At 48.0% G+C, this 19380-nt stretch overlaps 1 protein-coding gene across 2 annotated transcripts in view; it reads right to left on the bottom strand.

Annotated features, from left to right (window-relative positions):
- Positions 1–19380, bottom strand: part of Ninj2 (ninjurin 2) — a 107152-nt gene that overhangs the window by 12611 nt on the left and 75161 nt on the right. The window contains exon 1 of one of the 2 annotated variants that reach the window (XM_017321614.1): positions 11820–12042. The exons of the other annotated variant lie outside the window; for it this stretch is intronic. The gene's annotated coding sequence lies outside the window, so the exon portion shown is untranslated. Of the gene's footprint in view, positions 1–11819; positions 12043–19380 lie in introns of those variants that run through there. 2 annotated transcript variants of the gene reach the window in all.

Below are 19380 nucleotides of genomic sequence, written 5' to 3'. Positions count from 1 at the left end.
AGATCTGAAGGGCTGTGTGCCCATATGGAAGTCCTTAGGCCGGCGCTCTTTTTTTGAATATGGTTCTCAACGCGTGTGGATTTGATGTGGAAGCAGAAGCAGCGGGGAGCACACAGTAACGAAGGTGCTGGGTCAGAGGCGTGGCTTGGTGACAGACCACTTCCCTTTCACTCGTAGGCTGGATCCCCAACAGGGGCGGGGGATGGGTAGGCAGGTTCTCTGACTGAATCAGACAATCAGGAGAGATGCCCGGGCATGAGGACCACTGCCCTATCCATGGCTGCCCTGGAAGTCTCTTTCTGCGCGCCTCTGCTGGCCAGTTTCATGTTGATTTTGCCTTTTAATTCATTTAATAGCACCTCCCCCCCCCCTCTGCTCCCCGGAAACCAAGGGTCAGAACAGTTCAGTGAGGTTGCCAGGACCACCCAGCTTTTAAGTATTAGAGTTCCTGGGATCTGGGACCTGGGTCGCTAAGCCACTACACCCAGCTTTCACAAACCTCAAAAGGCCCACCCAGAATTATGGCTCACACCTTCAAACCCAGTACTTAGGAAGCTGGGGTAAGAGGCTTGTTTAAGGCTAGCCTGGGCTACGTAGGATGTTCCAGTTCAACCTGGGCTTCAAGAGTGAGAGATCTTGCCTCAAAAAAGAACCAAACAGACCCTCAAAGGACCAGTCTAAAGAATTTTAATGTAGTATTTCTAGGTTTTCCCACAGGAAAACCAATGAAACGAAGCCCAGATTTCATTTTATCCTGGCAGCCAGGATGGGTGGCAGCATCTCTCCCCTATACCCATTATAGGCACACCATTGCCTTGTCTCCGAGAGCCCGAGGCCCCTTTCTTTTCATCCTCGGCCACACCAGAGCTGAGGCGTCATGGGTGCTGAAGGGCTCTGCCACTTCAGTACATCTGAGCCACGGGATTTCTCCAAGCTGTAATGGAGAACCTGAATCCAGAGAGAAGTCTAAATGTAGAATAAAAAATAAACAAAGAAAGAAGGAAGAAAAGAAACAGAGAGAGAGAGAGAGAGATGCCTTTGTCTCCAAACAATGACAAACAAACCCAGAAGTTAGTTCTGAAGTTGAAAGTCAACATTGCACACCACGATGAGAGTGAGTGTGGCCTCCCCACTAGAGCATACATTTCAAAAGGCGAGAGTTCTTGTTTGGAATGTAATGCAATTAGAACAAGAAGTACTGACAGTTTCTGGCTGTAGTCCAGGTGAGAAGACCCCCAGCAGGCCATGGTATCTGTCAGCTAGATGGGAAAAGGGGAAGGTGCTGAATTTTCCACCCCATCCAGCCCGGAGAGAGCCTGCCAAGATGCCCGCCTATTCAGTCCAGTTCAACAAACCACATCTCCAGCTCCTTCTATCAGACGCAGACATCTAGGATGCAGTGAAGATCCCTGCCTGCCGTACAGTCCTGCCCTCCTAATCTCCTAAAACGGCAAGGGTTAGCAGGGAATAAAGTGTCTAAAGTGGGGAAGCCAGGAGATAAAATGACCCTTCATGCCACCCCAACGGCTGCTGCGGGGACTGTGGACTTTGTCTCCCTCGGTGCTGCAGCACCTCACCTGACAGGGCTAATGAACAAGTGAATGAACTCTGCATTCATTCAGAAAGGGCCTAGCAGACGGAAGAGGAGTTGTGTGCCAGACCCCCTTCAATGGAGCATCTTGCTTGCTGTACTGCAGTATCCTTGGTACTGGCCATAGATGAAATAGACTATAGAGGGAATAAACAAGAGAGGATTCAGGGAGCACAGAGTCCCCAGTGCTGGGGTGACGACAGTCCTGAGGGGCCCCCTTTGACTGACTTGCCAGCATGAGTCAGCAGGACTGTGCCCACCTGGGACCCTGACCCAGCCCAGGTGCTTTGCTCTCACCCAGCCCTCATTCCTTCCTCGCCCAGCTGGTGCAGCTGGAGACCTCACATGGCGGGTGCACCGCTCTCTCTTCAGTTCTCAGGCTTCCAGTGCCGCTGTGAGATGGGAGGACACAGTCACTGAGCCCAGCCTGCACTCAGCAGTGCCTCTGATAGCAGACAAAGCTGAAGGAAACCGAGGGGGAGCGAGCAAGCCAGCAATGGCAGAGTTCTCTGTGGAGCCAGGGAGGTCTGACTGGAGGGGGCTCTCCCTATCTCTGCTGGGTGACCTTGGAGCCCCCACAAAGCCTTGCTGCTTCTCTGCTTTTGATGTCTGGAAGGACCTTCCTCTGAAAGATTTCCTTCTCACCAGAAGTCAGTGTAGGCCTACTCTGGATTGAGCAAACCCCCCAACAAAATAGCTAAAATAGCTTCTTAACTAAGGTCAAGGGATCGTACCGGAAACAGCCCAGCATCAGGCCCTGGCAAACTGGCAGATTCTCTGTCTTTCTCCAGTCGTGGGGACCAAGATAAAAATTTGTGCGTAAACCGGGCGTGGCGCATGCCTTTAATCCCAGCACTTGGGAGGCAGAGGCGGGCGGATTTCTGAGTCCTAGGCCAGCCTGGTCTACAAAGTGAGTTCCAGGACAGCCAGGGCTATACAGAGAAACCCTGTCTCGAAAAGCCAAAACAAAAACAACAACAACAACAACAAAAAAAAACGAAACTTGTTCTTAGGAGGAAGCAACCCCTCCCACCCTCTGAACTGAGCTCCATCCCCAGCCCAGTCCTAGAGCTGCGCTTTTTTTTTTTTTTTTGGAGACTGTCTCATGTGGCCTTTCAGTAGCTGAGGATGACCTTGAACTCCTAATCCTCCTGCCTCCTCCACCTTGCAAGTGCTGGGTGCATTCACCAGGAGTGTTACCTAGGTGGCCTTGAATTCTTTCTTCCTCCTCCTGGGGAACTGGAGTTATAGGCATGTACTTCCATGTCTGACCTGACCATGACCTCTTAAAAAAAAAACTCAAAAACTATATATATGCGTGCGCGTGCGTGTGTGTGTGTGTGTGTGTGTGTGTGTATGTGTGTGTGTGTGTGAATTTGCATTCATGTATGTGTATGTACCAAGTACATGCTTGGTGTCCTCAGAAGCCAGAAGGGGGCATCAGATCCCCTGGAACTGGAGTTACAGATGGTTATGAATCAACATGTGGATGCCAGGAAACGAACCTGAGTCCTCTGGAAGGGGCATGGAATGTGGGTCACAGGATTGAACTCAGATCAGCTGGCTCAAGTGGCAAGAGCTTTTACCTGCTGATCTGTCTTGTCCCTCTTCAATACCCTTGCTGACTTGGTGCTATTGTGTTTATTTGTTTCTTCTTTCTTTGTTTCTTTCCTCCCCCCTCCCCCACCCCAAGATAGGGTTTCTCTGTGTAGCCCTGGCTGTCCTGGAACTTGCTCTGTAGACCAGGCTGGCCTTGAACACAGAGATTCTCCTGCCTCTGCACCACCCACCCCACCTGGTGCACTGTGTTCTTTCAAATTCTTCACATGCACCAACCATTTCACCATCTTTCATCAAAACCATCTGAGGGGATCTTAGTTTGAGGGATTAGCTTGCCCAAGGTCGCACAGCTGAGAGGCATAAGAGTCAAGACTTGAATCCAGGTCTGCCCTGTTCCAACCCCCTAACCTTTGTGCTGTTCTGTCTGCCACTCACAGCTCTTGGTCTTTTGCCCTGGTCCTGGAAGACTGGAGCTCTGGGGAAGTCAGTTCTCTAGTGCCCAGAGCAGTGTCTGCCTAGTATGTACACTACGAGTAGACGGGTGATGGGTGGGTGGGTGGATGGATGGGTGGGTGGATGGATGGATGGAGGGTCACTAGTGCATGCTCATCTCCCCTTCACTGGCATTGTCCTGGCCACAAGCTTTTCTGAAGCCCAAGGCAGTGCCCCAGGGTAAGGAGTCAGATGTCAACCTTGCTTGCCCTCACCTTCTAAAAATACTAAGGAAGCATGAGTCCTGCTTGTCACCACACAGCTACCCAGTTGCTCCCTGTACGGTCCCTGTCTGCCACCTAGCACCTGCTCCCTCAAGCCTTCTGCTTGACAGCTGCCTCCATCATTGCACGGCTTTGCTGTAAGACCAAGGCCAGCTTTGCCCGAGAGAACTCAGGAGCACCCGGGCAAGCCCAGCTCCTAGGCTGGACTTGAGGACACCAAGACAAGTTTAGGCTTGCATGTGAGAGCCAGCCCTTCTTTGGCCAGGGTTCTGGTTTCATGTGTATGTCCTGCTAGCTTATTTGGAGTTTGAACCCCAGCCCATTTAAAGGCAGTGAACATTCAGGACATGAGTTGGGACTCAGCACCTCCCCCCCTTAGTTGCCATGTGACTTGGGGCCTCTATTAGTTACCTGCTAAACAGGGGGTACTAATATTACAAAGAGTGATGGTGTCATCCTATTTACAAACACATATTTATATACATATATAAGTTTGATAGGATATGAATTGAACTATAACAGTCTCATCTCTAGATTGTACCTAGGATAAATTCTTTTTAAAAATTTTATTATTTTTTTAAAATTTTTAAAAAAGATTTGTTTATTTTATGTATATGAGTACACCATTGCTCTCATCAGACACAACAGAAGAGGGCAACAGATCCCATTACAGATGGTTGTGAGCCACCATGTGGTTGTTGGGAACTGGACTCAGGACCTCTGGAAGAGCAGTCAGTGCTCCTAACCTCTGAGCCATCTCTCCAGCCCCTTTTGTTTTTTTTTTTTTCTCTCTCTTTCTTTTAAAGATTTATTTATTTATTATATATAAATACACTGTCACTGTCTTCAGACACACCAGAAGAGGGCATCAGATCTCATTACAGATGGTTGTGAGCCACCATGTGGTTGCTGGAATTCAAACTCAGGACCTTCAGAAGAGCAGTCAGTGCTCTTAACCTCTGAGCCATCTTTCCAGCCCAATTTTATTATTTCATGTGTATAAGTGTTTGCCTCAATGCACATCTATGCACCACATGTGTATCTGGTGCCTTCAGAGACCAGAAGGGGCACTGGATGCTCTGGAACTTAAGTTTCAGACCTCTGCGAGGCACCATGTGGGTGCTGGGAATTGACCTCAGGGTCCTGTGAAAGAGTGGTTAAGAGTTCTTAACCAAAAAGCCGGGCGTGGTGGCGCACGCCTTTAATCCCAGCACTCGGGAGGCAGAGGCAGGCGGATTTCTGAGTTCGAGGCCAGCCTGGTCTACAAAGTGAGCTCCAGGACAGCCAGGGCTACGCAGAGAAACCCTGTCTCGAAAAACCAAAAAAAAAAAAAAAAAAAAAAAAAAGAGTTCTTAACCACTGAGCTACCTCTCCAGCCCCCACTGACAGATTCCTTTATTCCTTTTCTTTCTCTGTTTGTTAGTTTGCTTATTGACTGGTATTGAGAATTGTATCTTGTGTGTACTGGACACATGCTTTGCCAAGCTCCCATATTGTATTACATGGTTACTGTTCTTGTTGACCAAATACCCGATAAGGAGCAACTTAAAGGAGGAGGGCTGAGTTCTGGCTAACAGTTTGAGGGCATGGCCCATCATGGCAGGGAAAGCTTGGCATCGGGACAGCGGGACAGCTGACTACATTGTGTTCACACTCAGAAAGGAGATGAATGCTGGTACCCGGCTTTCATCAGAGAACCAAGTCAGCTGTCAAGTAAGAGGCCCAAGGGAGCAGGTGCTAGGTGGCAGACAGGGACCGTACTGGAAGCAACTGGATAGCTGTGTGGTGACAAGCAGGGCTCATGCTTCCTCTATATTTTTAGAAGGTGAGGGCAAGCAAGGTTGACATCTGACTCCTTACCCTGGGGCACTACTCTGAGCTGCTGGACCTAAGGTGGTACTGCTGGCATTTGAGGTGGGCCTCTTCTACTCTGTAAAACCTTTCCAGATAACAGTCACAGCTGTGGTAGCGGGTTTCTATGATATTTGTTTGTTTGTTTGTTTGTTTGCTTGTTAGTTATGTATACAGCATTCTACTACCTGCATATACTCTGCCTACAGGCCAGATGAGGGCACCAGATCTGATTATAGATGGTTATAAGCCACCATGTGGTTGCTGGGAATTGAACTCAAGACCTCTGGAGGTGCATCCAGTGGTGCTCTTAACCACTGAGCCATCTCTCCAGCCCCCATGACAATTCTATATCCAGTCAAGGTGACAGTTAAGACTATCATATATACTTCTTCCTTTTTCCTCAGAGTTATTTATTTATTTATCTGTGGATGGGGCAATTACAAGTCAGCTCCCCGGAGGTGGTGACTTTCTTCTTCCTACCACGTGGGTCTCAGGGGTCCCACTCAGGTGATTAGGTGTGACGGCTTGTACCTTTCCTCACTGAGCCATCTTGCTAGCCTGATGTTTTGTTTTGTTTTTAAGTGTTTAAAAAAAAAAAGCAGTGGGGTCTGGAGAGATGGCTCAGAGGTTAAGGGCATTGACTTCTCTACTAGAGAACCCTGGTTCAGCTCCCAGCAACCACGTGGCAGCTCACAACTGTCTTAAACTCAAGTTCCACCGGATCTGACACCCTCACAAAGACATACATGAAAGCAAAACAAAAGGTGCCAGATCTGGGGCTGCTCCTATAACTCCTAGGCGATCACTTATCTAGTTTCTTTGAGACCAGGAGTATAGCACACACATGAAATATTCTGCCTTTAGGAGGCAGAGACAGGAGGATCGTGAGTTTGAGAATAGCCTGGGTTACAACATGAAACCTTGTCCCCAAAAAGGGGAGGAGGGGGAGAAAGGGCACTAAACCAAGTGTGAGGTCTGTTTGGGGGCTGCCTGCCTGAGCAGGTCCAGAGAAGCCAAGTACAGGAGAGAAGGGTTAGGGGTAGGGGTCTCTGACACAGAGGACCATGGCCCCTGGGGAAAATAGTATCCACTTTGTTGTTCCTGAACTGGCCTAAAATTGTTCTCTAAACAGTGAGGACTCCAGCTTAGCCTAGGTGTTCATTTTGGGGTGAGTGGAGATTCCCTCCTCACAGTCCATGGTGCCAGCAAGGATCATTTCTCAAGAGCTAGGATTAGGGAGCCGTAAAAGGCACAAATTCAGACACCTTCAGAGGTGGAAGGAGAAGGGGAAATCGCTCCTTTTCACCAGAAAGGACTAACCCCACTTCAAGGCATTCAGTTTCAAACTGTGGGCACTTTCCCACAAACTGGGTACAACTGCAGCGTATGGCTCTCGGCCTGTGTCCAACCTTGTTATTCTATAAACAAGGAACCAGCTATACAGCAAGGAAACCTTCCACTGTCACGTAGCAGGTGTGCTGAAACCAGAGCTCAGGTTTCCATAGCATCCACCAAATATCCCACCCCCACCCCCAGGGCAGGCCTGTAAGGCTTGGCCAGAGACAGCCCTCTGCAGGAATCTTTCACCTCCATGACTGTGTTCTCAGTAAGGAGTCACTTTGGACCCCTGTGGGACTCCATTCCTTGGCTCTAGAGGTGTGGAGAGGCATTCAGATCTGCATGGAAGGGACCTACGTGTCCCAATTCTAAGCCCTTACTTACATTGCATGCAGATGGTAGAACTGCCTGCAAAGGAGGGGCCCATAGCAAAGGAAAACTGTCATCATAACATGTCCCAGGGGCCACAGCCCCCCCCCCCCCCACCTCCGAGACTCTGTGTCAGGGTACAATAGTAGTGGAATAAGTTCTGGCCTGGATCAAGAGCAAAACCAGAGTGGGTCAGGGGTCAGAGTTGGATAACCAGGTGAGGCTGCATGCCCTGACATCTAGATTTCTGTGTGTGTGTGTGTGTGTGTGTGTGTGTGTGTGTGTGTGTGTGTGTGTTTATGTGTGGTGGTGGTGGGGGGTGTCACGTGGCAGTGGCTGGTTGTAGACCCCCGGGAATGCAGACACACTGAAGCCACGGCAAAGCCCCCAGAGACAGAACAATTCCAGTTAAATTAGCAACAGAAAGTGTACAGAGTGCCAAACATGTGAGCTACTCAGAAAAGGTATTTGCACGTGAGTAATCTTACAGACTCACAGTCACCTGGGAACTGGAGCCAGGATGCATTTAAGGATAAGCAAAGCCCCGACGACCATTGTAAAATGAAGTCATGCGCTATCTGACCAGTCATATCTGGACTCAAAAGGAGAAGCCTCTATTTTGAGAACTGGTCTCTCATGGTTGCTTTCCGTCTCCTTCTCCTTCCTCTTCCTCTCTGAGAACAACCCAGCCAGCTCCCCAACCTTGGGCCTCTGTAGCTAAAGGCTCAACATGTCTCAGGCATGGAATACATATTCGTAGGCTACAAATTGCTGCCCCCTTCCCACTGTTTGGGATGCTTTCAACACCCTTTGGACTACCACCAAGTAGGTGCTTCCTTCCTCAAAAAGGGCCTCTCCCACCACGGAAGCTTCTGAAGACACGTGTCTTGTGCACTGGTCAGCCCCCACACTGTAGCTTCCAGGCCAGTCAGTGCATTGCTGCAGTGCCACCTGCCACTTGGTGGCAGGTAAAATCTTATGAGGCATGGGAGGGACAGCTCACCATTCTGGGTTTTGTTGGTTTGGTTGGTTTTGTTTCTTTCTGAGAGTTTCAATATGGAACCCAGTCTGGCCCCAAACTCTCCATCCCCTGTCTCAATTTCTGATGCTTACAGGCTTGAAAACTGCTCTACCCACTCTTTAGACCTGAGACTGAGACTCTGAGGGGCCAGTTCACTCAGAGAGTCTTAGAGATGTTTTTCCTATGCTTCAATATGATGCGTGTGTGGGCTGGCCTCTCAGGGACTGGGCGGGGCTGGTGTATGTGTGGGGTGTTGGTCCTAGCCTGTGAAAAGTCAAACTTACATATAAGATAGTAAAATAAGAAAGGAATGGCAGCCTCTGTGGTAAAAAGAACCCCAGTGGGCCAGGTACTGATGGATGGAGTACCCTTTAATCCCAGCACTCAGGAGTCAGAGGCAGGCAGATCTCTGTGAGTTCGAGGCCAGCCTGGTCTACAGAGTGAGTTCCAGGCCAGCCAGGGAGGACAGTTACACAGAGACACCACGTCCCAGAAAACAGACAAACAAATAAAAAAAAAAAACAAAAAAACAAAAGATGGCCATTGTCTTTATTAATAGTTCTTGTTCTCTTTTAGGTGTTGAGTCTCAAAAATCTCCCCCCAGCAGATTCTTAAAAGTACCAGTGCACTCTGAGAATATTTTTTTTAATCTTAGAATGAAGAAAACTTTGTAAGTGTGGCATGAAACCCATATGCCTTAAATGATCTTGTTTCTTTGTTTGTTTTTGAAACAGGATCATACTTTGTAGCCCAGGCTGGCCTAAAGCTCAGTATGTAGCCCAGGCTGGCCTAAAGCTCAGTAGTAGGATTATAAGATTGTAGTGCCACACTTGCCTTCAACAGCAACAACAACGATTTTTTGTTGTTTCTTTTGAAAGGAGGCCTTACTACATCGCTTAGGAGGTTCTTGAATTCCTGGATTTGAATGACCCCCCCCCCCACCACCCCCTGGCTCAGCCTCTTAAGTAGCGTGGGCTACAGGAATGTGCCACTGTACCTGGATAAGACCAATAAGTGTCACTGGAAAAAAATTAAAACTATTTGAACACAGTTGTTGCATGGCAAACACTGTGGAGACCATGAGCTCATTTTGTTCCACAATAATCCCATAAGGCTCCAAGAAGATAGCTCAGAAACAAGGGCTCATCTCATAAAGCATGAGGACCGAGTTTGAACCCCTAGCCCCCACGTAAGAAAAACCCCAGCATGGTTTCATGTGCCTGAACACTAGCTCTGGGAGGTGGAGGGTGGGCAGAAACGGGCAGATTTCCAGAGTTCACTGGCCAGCCAGAGAGTGAGCTTCTGGTTCGTGGGGATACTCTATCCTAAGTCAATATGGTGGAAAGCCATGACGGAAGACATCTGGTGTCCTCTCCTAGCCTCTGTACACACATATACACACAGACAGACACACAGATACAGACACACAGATACACACACACACACACACACACACACGAACTTCCATGAGGTATGTATTGCCTTCACTCTCACTTTGTAGACAAAGGACCTAAAGTGGTAATTTCGCTGGCAAGTTATCAAGCAGTTAGCCCTCTGATCTGTTCGGGCTGTGCCTCATGAAGACTGGCTGGAGTGCCGCTCAGGGCCCCAGCACAGCTCCTCTTGCAGTACGCCATGGTTCCGTACAGAGCAGCGGTTCCCCACCCTAAAGTCAGAAGACAATGACAAATGGGAGACAATACAGCACACAGGTTAAATGTGAGTGTGTGGCAGGTACAACTTGGCTGATTTCCCTGCTGTGTACTGAGGTCTTAAAAGAGAGTCTAATAAAGAAAATCAGGAAAGGGCTGAGGTGATTGCTCACTGGTAAAGCACTTACTGCTTTTCCAGTGGTCCCAAGTTCCCTTCCCACCACCTATGTCCGGTAGCTTATATCACCTGTAATTCCAGCTTTGGGGAATCCATGGAGCTGGCCTCTGTAAGTATCCACACACACCCGGACACACACACACACACACACACACACACATACATAATTTAAAAGAATATATAAATAAAATTTTTTAAAAAAAACTAGAGACTACGAAGCAAAAAAAAAAAGCATCATATATGTCTGTATAACTGCTCATGTGTGGGTCTGCGTGTATTCTAGTCTGCTCGAAGAGATTTCAAGAGATACTAATCGTGTGGGTGAATCTGGGGCTAATCAAGAATCCTTTGCAGGAATGTTCCAAAATTACCACATGCCTTTTTTGGGCAGGCAATTTGACAATGATCTATTAAAATGTAAAAATGTGGGCCAGTAAGATGGCTTAGCAGGTAGGGGTGCTTGCTACCAAGCCCGATGACCTGAATTTAATCTCATGTGGTAGAAGAAGAGAGCCGACTCCTAAAAGTTGTCCTCTGACCTTCGTAGGTGCACCAGGGCATGTACTCCCTCCAATCCCCTGCAACACACACACACACACACACACACACACACACATGCACACGCACACACATGCCTTAGCCTCATGAGTGCTGGACTTGTGGGTGTGAGTCACTACATCTGGTGAGGATCTGCTTTAAAAGAAGTATAGAGTTGGGAGTGGTGGCGCACGCCTATAAACCCAGCACTTGGGAGGCAGAGGCAGGCAGATTTCTGAGTTCGAGGCCAGATGGTCTACAAAGTGAGTTCCAGGACAGCCAGGGATATACAGAGAAACCCTGTCTCGAAAAACAAAAAAAAACAAAAAGTATAGAAAGACCCCCTAGGGATGGGATGTAGATACGGGAAGACATCAAAAATATATTTAGTTGAAAGAGTCCTTAGAAATATGATGCTATGACCCTATGCTGGTAATAGCTAAGTGACACAGAGGCTGGAGAGACAGGTTGGCAGCTAAGAGTACTTGATGCTCTGAGTTTGAGGCCAGCCTGGTCTAGAGCCTGAGTTCAGGACAGCCAGGACTACACAGAGAAACTGTGTCTTAAAACAAACTAGCAAGCAAGCAACAACAAAAAGAGCAATGATGATCTTGGGAAAGACCCACGCTTGGTTCCTGGCCATCCAAATATTTTCTGTAATATCATGTCTGAATCCATGAGTGGGGAAGGAGACTGCACATTAAGGAAAGTGAGGATGCATAGCCCATAACAGACAGACATGGAAGACTAAAGCAAGCTTGGTGGCAAGCCGTGAGAAGCACGCTGTGTGAGAGACATGCACTGTATTTTATTCCAGAAGAACTGTATTTCCAGAGACACTAAAGTTCCCCCAACATTGTGGAGTGAACCTAGAGTCTCTCACACACTGTTACTGTATCCCCATCCTCTTACACACACACACACACACACACACACACACACACACACCTTCTTATTTTAAGACAAGGTTGCACTAAGTCACCCTATCTGGCCTTGCACTTACCCTGTGCCCAGTGGGCCTTGAATTTGTGATCCTCCTGCCTCAGCCTCCTCAGTGGCTATTATCAGCCTATCTGATCACACGCTGGTTCTCTAGAAGGAACTGCACAGAGGCAGCACTGACATCAGCCTGGAGAGTTAGAGCCATGTGGTGAGTATGGAGATGAGGCTGTCCACAGTGGGGTCCAGAAAGCAGGAATGGAAGACAGTGGGTCACTGGATGCCAGGGCTGTACAGAGGGAGGGTAGAGAGAGTCTCTTCTGACTGGGAGACAACATCGGTGTTTCAGGGTAGAATCCCGCCCCAACCTGCTCTGCAGCCCAAAAGGATGCTATTTCGGAACAACTTTCCAGGAGAGTGGCCTTCAGGTAAAGAAGGCACCTTTAGTAATCTTTGTGGACACACTTGCCAGGTGCTGATTCTGACAACCTGCTGGCCCTTGTGCCAGGCTGTCAGGAAGTTCACCAGGGCCATAGTCCCTTCTGTCTAAGACACATTCTTGAACAGAACCCAGGACAAAGCCATTTAGCATAGAGACAGAAGAAAGACAGTGAGTGGGAAGGGATTTCATTTTATTTTAAATCTTTTTTTAAAAAAAAAGATTTATTTAATGTATATGAGTACACTGTAGCTGTACTGATGGTTGTGAGCCACCATGTGGTTGTTGGGAATTTGAACTCAGGACCTCTGCTCGCTCCAGCCCAAAGATTTATTTATTATTATATCTAAATACACTGTAGCTGCCTTCAGACACACCAGAAGAGGGCGTCAGAACTCATTACAGAGGGTGGTGAGCCACCATGTGGTTGCTGGGACTTGAACTCAGGACCTTCGGAAGAGCAGTCAGTGCTCTTAACTGCTGAGCCAACTCTCCAGCCTGGGGATTTCATTTTATAAAGTGGATGATGGGCCCTGTGGCCCTCTGCTCCAGTCTCTGGATCCAGAACTGTGATGCCCCCGCCCCCCCCCCTCCACTGTCTTTGTGAACAATGAGGGCAGCTGTGGGGCCTGAGGGCTGTGGGGCCCTGCAGTCCTATACCTGATGTCAGGGCTCCCTGTAGCATCTGCCTCCTGCCTGCTGACAGCCCCTTGATAGGGCAAAAATAGCCCTGTCACCCTCACTTTCCTCTGTCACACACGTCAACAACTTGCCTTGGCATCGGGTCCATCCTTTTTCTTTGCCATAACAGCGAAGCCCCCACTGTCTGTGCCAAATACAGACTCATCTGTCACCTTGACCAGCAGATTAGGAGCAACTCTGACTGTAGAAGTTTCTGGAAGGGTAATGCTTAGGAGCTCAATAGAGCTAGTCATAAAACCAGAGGCCTTTTGGCTGAGCCCGGGGTGGCTGGAGGGACAGTGTCTACTGTGGATAGACGTCACTGAGGGAGTGTCAGGGCGTCATGGGCCTGGCTTCCCTCTCTCAGCTCAGCTTATCTTAACCTGCAGCTGGCCTCGGGCTCTTTGGGAGTAGCCTGAGAGGGGTTTCTGCTGGTCCCATTCTAATAGGAAACCCTCTGGACAGAGTGAACTGGCTATGGTAGGTGGGGCCTGAGAAATAACTGGTCAGCTAAGAGCAAAGAACTTCCCTGTTCTCACCAGCTCTTCCTTTCCCCCTTGCCTACTCAGCCTTCCGGGACTCTTTAAACCTAAAGACTCAGAGCCTCTAGTACCAGCCAAAACACTGCCCCATTTACATTAGTGATGAACTTCGGTTAATCTGTAACCAATGAAAGATGTGGACTTTGAAATCAAAGCAGGGGGTCAAATTCAGCTTTACCACTTATCGGGCAATAGAAGATGTGTGAGCCTCGGTAACCGTCAGGTTCTCTGTCACTGGGATGCTCTGACCATACAGATACTGTGTTGTCATGAAACCACACTAGTGTCCTGGGTTATTGGGAGGAAGTGCCACTGGAGCTCAGGGCATTCACTGCTGATCTGCCTCTCCAGTCCTGAGGATGGAAGCCAGGGCTGTGGGCTGTCAGGAGAACGCTCTATCCCTGAGCTACAACCCCAGTCTTGTTTTGGATTTGAGACAGTTTTACTGAGTTACTCAGGCTAGCTTCAAACTTGAAATCTTTAGCCTCTCTAATGTCGGGGATTCCATGCTACATTGTCACACCCAGCTACTCTGACTCACCTCAGGAATATCCAACAAAATGGTCCTGAACAACAGGACAACACTATCAGGCATTCTGGCTCCTGGGTCCAGATCCTTAGGGAGACAATACTTGCTGAAGCACAGCGATTCACTCCTGGATTCATGATCGATTATATCTGTCTGTTCTGTTTAAGATGGGATCAGTCGCACCGTGTCGTTTCGCTCAGGCTTGTCTCACACTCCTTGCTCCCTGACCCTGTCTCTCCGGCAGCTCAGATTAGAGGCCTGCAGCCAGGTTCTTGACTTGGAGCTCTAAAAGAAAAATTAATTTTGAGGCAGATGTGGAGGTGCACGTCTACAGTGCCAGCACTTGGGAGGCTGAGGCAGAAGGATTATGAACTTGACATCAGCCTGCACTTTAAAACAAAACCCTTTCTCAATAAATAACTCAATAGATAAATAAGCTGGAGAGACAAGTCGTTATGAAAGAGCAAGCCTGGCTTGTCTTGCTCCCTTCCGCTCTCACTGTGTGACGCTCTTTCTTTTCCCTCTGTCTTGTGTGCTTTCTTGCCACATGGTGCTACCTACCTACCATGAGTCCCTCAGCAGAAGCCAAGTCAATGCCGTGCCTTTACATATTTACAGATTAGAGTTAAACTCCTTTCTCTCTCTCTCTTTCTCTCTCTCTCTTTCTTTCTTTCTTTCTTTCTTTCTTTCTTTCTTTCTTTCTTTCTTTTCTTCCTTCCTTCTTTCCTTCCTTCCTTCCTTCCTTCTTCCTTCTTCCCTCCCTCCCTCCTTCCTTTCTTTCTCTGTCTCTCTCTATCTCTTCCTTTCTTCCTTTCTTCCTTTCTTTCTTTCTTTCTTTCTTTCTTTCTTTCTTTCTTTCTTTCTTTCTTTCTTTCTTTCTTCTTTCCTTTCTCTCTCTCTCTCTCTCTCTCTCTCTCTCTCTCTCTCTCTTTCTTTCTTTCTTTCTTTCTTTTTCAAGACAGGGTTTCATGTAGCTCAGGTAGGCTTCAGACTCACTGAGTAGCCAGGCTGACTTTGAACTCCTGATTCTGCTACCTCTACTGCCAAAGTTCTAGGGTTAGAGGCATGTGCAACCATAGACATAGGCAACCACTCTTCTTTATCAAGTACCCAGCACAGGACATTTTGTGACAGCAACACAAACCAGGTCATGACGTCATTCCTCTCCACTGTAAAATTACTTCCCTATATTTACACTCTACTTGGGATGAGGGGAGTAAATTCAGCCCACACTAAAGAAGAATAACTCCTAAAAATGTTCACGATGGCTGTCTCATGTGAACATTTACATCCTGTCTCATGTAATCGAGCTCTATCCCGTTCACCCACACTACAGTCGGTAAATATGTCTCAATTCCTCCTAGCCTACCTTGCAATTTATGTGTTACACAAGTCAAGCCACTTGTCCTGTAGAGCCACTCATGGTGAGGTATTTAGCCTGCAAAATGACCTCCTGGTGTTCACACCCTATTCTGTCCCTTCCCACACTGGGTCTGGCTCATCTGCTCAACCAACAGGAATGCTGTATTTCTGGTGTTGTGCAGTTTTCAGGGCAGTGTCATAGGAGGCATTGTTCCCGTTTTGCTGTCTTTTGAATTCCTCGCCCTGGGAACCAGCTGCCACGTCATCAGCCTAGCATCCTATGGAAATGGCAAGAGACTGAACCTTGAACAGGAAGCAGCACTCCTTGGCCAACCTGCCAGCTTTGTGCACGGGTCTTCCTTTTCTCTTTTTGGAAACAGAGTTTAGCTTTGTTGGCCAAGCTGCCTCAAACTCCTGGGAAGCAATCCTCCTGCCTCAGGAGTGAGGGGGACTGCAGGTATGGAGCACTGGTTCAGACTTGAGTGAGCAAGCAGAAAAGTGGCCCCTTTCGAGGGTCTGGGTCTGGCTGACGTCCTGAATGCAATCCCGTGGGCTTCAAAGGCAGAGCCACTCCTGAATCCCAACCCACAGAAGCTCACTGCTCCTCTGCTGGCTGTGTTGCCTGTGCCCACCGGCTAGATCTAGACCGGCGTTAGACTTAGGATGCATTTGGGGGAGGAGTTGTTTTACCAGCACACTGAACACACAATTCTCCATTACAGGTATGTTCCTCTCAGCCTAGTGAAATGTCATGGTGTACTATCAGTCTATATCTTTGCTCCATCATGCCCGATCTCCTTTTGACATCCCTGTTTGATATCCCCAGCTTTACCACATCGGGCTTAGGTATGGGTTTTCAGCGCCTCCTTTCCCTTTCTTTGTGTGCATGGTATATGGATGTGTGCGTGTGGGGCTGCGTGGGTGCGGGCGGGTGCACATGCCTCTCTGAGGATGCACACAGAGAGCACAGGGTTGCATGTCTTCCTTAACTGCTCCATGGAAGACAGGCCGCACTTCCTCAAAGGGATTCACATGGGTGACCATTCCTGGGTATCCACTCAAGGAAGGAAAACGTGTCCAGTGAGCCACACTTGTTATCCCAGCAATCTGGGAGGCTGAGGCAGAAGGAGCACTATGATTTCAAGGAGAGCTTGACTTCATAATGATTTTGAAGAAGATTCTGGAATAGATTTTTTTGTTTGTTTGTTTGCTTTGTTTATGTTTTTTCGAGACAAGGTTTCTCTGTGTAGCCCTGGCTGTCCTGGAACTCACTCTGTAGACCAGGCTGGCCTCAAACTCAGAAATCCACCTGCCTCTGCCTCCCGAGTGCTGGGATTAAAGGCGTACGCCACCACACCCAGCTGGAATAGATTTTTTTTTAAAGAAAAAAAAAAAAAAGCAATCCTTGTCCTTATAGACATAATCAAGGAGAAGAAGGATCCAGCAAGATGGCTCAGTGGGTAAAAGTTGAGCTCATTCCACCAAGTCTGCTGACCTGCGTTGGCTTCCCAGAACCTTTCTGTGGAGAGAGACCAACCATCTTACCCTCTACACGCACAGTCATGGACTTCTGACACCCACCAAGCAAACAAAATAAATACCTACATACATAAACATAACAGTTATTTTCCAATTAAAAAAAAGGGCGGGGGAGAACCAGGCTGGGATGTAGCTCCGATGGTACGTATTTGTCTAGCACACACTAGGTACTGGGTTCAACCCTCTGCCTTGCATAAGGTGGACATGGCGGCAACACCTACAATCCCAACACTTGGTGGGGAAAAAAAAAAAAAAGAAGGGTGGTAAATTCAAGGTCATCCTCCACTCTGTAGCCCTTCCAGTTAGCTTACACCTTAGAGAAAGAACCTAGACACTTCTTGGTGCCATGAGGAGTAAGACAAGACATTCTCCCTGCTTCTCTGAAATGCACTGCTCCTCAGGCTGTGAGCCAATGGGGCTTCAAAACACTGTGCTAAGCAAGTAGCTGGACACAGAAGGCCCGAAGTACTGCCCAGTTGGGGAAAAGCTGCAGAGACAAGAGACAGGTTAGCAGATGCCTAGGACTAGAAGCAAGAAGAACATGAGAGTGAGATTTCCTCCTGCCTGCCTGCCTGCCTTCCTTTTTCTGCCTTTGGAAACAGCCTTACACTGTAGCCCAAACCTGCTTGAAACTCACTAAGTAGCCCAGAAGAGCCTCAACCTGTGGCAATCCTCCTGTCCCCAGGCGTCTGGTAAGGGCCCTTCCCCTATGCATGGTGGCCTGCTGATGGCCCAGTCTTGTGCTGGAGCCACAGCTGCAGTGGGTCTGTTGTGACCCTGTCCAGAAGATCCTGTTTTGGAGCACTCTGCCCCAGCTTTTCACATTGGTTTTGTCCCCTTCTCCATGATATTCTCTGAGGAGACACTTGGAGCAGCTGTGAGTCTCTGCACAAACTGGCCAGTGGCGACATTGACCACAGAGACCATGAGCAAAAATAAATCCCTCCTGGTTTAAGTTATTGCCCACCCCCTTCTCAGGAAGAATAATTAATCCACACACTGCAAGGAAGCAACAGACTGGGCAGCAATTGTACCGCCTGTCCCTTAAGTTATTTCTGTCAGGTATTTCTGTCACTATGATGAGAAGTCTAACACAGTAATCTACATGTGATCTTAGCCAAAGGCTGAAAAGTGATTGAAAAGCTTTCATCACAAATCTTTTTTAAAAATTGCTCTGAATAAAGTGGCATGTGTAACACCAGCTGTGTGTATTTATGACTTCAATTTTTCTCTTTTAGGTAATTCCTCACTCTGTAGCTCAGGCTGGCCTGAGACTCACTTGGTAGACCAGGCTGGCCTGGATCTTGTGATCCTCTGGCTCCAGGCTCCCCAGTGCTGGGATTACAGACAGATGGCAGGGCTAAGAATCTCAGTACTCTGGGATAAATCAAAACCCTGTCATAGATGAAGTAGGTTGGTTTCTAGGATGTTCTAGGTTGTGGGCTCCTGGGTGATGTCCATGTTCTGGCATCTGTGTGACCTTAGGAGAGTCAGTTGGGTCAGGAGGGTTGCCTGTGCCTCCATGTCTTGTGTATAGAAGGAGAACAATGACAATGTCTTCCTACGAAAGCTGGAAGTGTGTACAGGGCTTGTGGGAAGTACGCTGTTATCCTCTGCCGTCTCATGGCTGGGCTGTTGGAGTATCTGTTATGTCTCCCATTACATACTCTCCCACTGAGAACACAGTGACGTATAAGAACTCTAACCTGACCCTGACAGACTTACAGGTAATGAGGAGCCAGTGGGGGAAAGCAGATCAGAGAAACAGAGCATAAAGGCCAAGAGGGATCACATACATAAAGTAAGGAGATATTTTATACCATAGGTTCCTGACTTCAAGTGACTCAACTTTGATTTAATTTTTTAAAAGTCTTTCTTTTTTTTATAAAGATTTATTTACTCATTTTAATGTATATGAAATGTTGCTATCTTCAGACACATCAGAAGAGGGTGTCAGATATCATTATAGATGATGATGAGCCACCATGTGGTTGTTGGGATTTGAACTCAGGACCTCTGGAAGAGCAGTCAGTACACTTAACCGCTGAGCCATCTCTCCAGCACCAAAAAGTGTTTCTTATTATTGTTTGTGAGGCTGGCATGTGTGTGTGGGCAGAGTTAAGATGACAGGTTTCAGGGACTGGTCTCCTTCCAACCAGGGGATCAAGAGGCAGCAAGTGTCTCCCACCCCTTCTCTGCTAAGCCATCTTGCTGGCCCCAGCTTTCGATTTTTTTACTTCCCCTTAGAGCAAACAGTCATAAGTATTCAGTAGAAAACACCTGGCACTCATTACTCTGCTGTGCCACCTCTATACAATCCACAAATTCTGACAGTGCTGGGACACAGCCAAGGGCAACCTGTAGAGCTGGGATGGTCAGGTGTTTGTTACTGAAGGCACACTTTTACGTCATGAAATTTCCCATTCAATGGCAGGCTTTGGGGCTGTATCTTCCTGGTAAGTAGAGGTTGAATCAGAACATAGGATGGAGTAAAGGGATTTTACTGGAAACGGGGCACAGTAGCACACATCTG

The sequence above is a fragment of the Mus musculus genome, chromosome 6, assembly GCF_000001635.26.
Source record: "Mus musculus strain C57BL/6J chromosome 6, GRCm38.p6 C57BL/6J".
Lineage (NCBI taxonomy): Eukaryota > Metazoa > Chordata > Mammalia > Rodentia > Muridae > Mus > Mus musculus.
The sequence above is the reverse complement of the archived record's forward strand: the minus strand, read 5'-3'. Positions and strand labels throughout refer to the sequence as shown.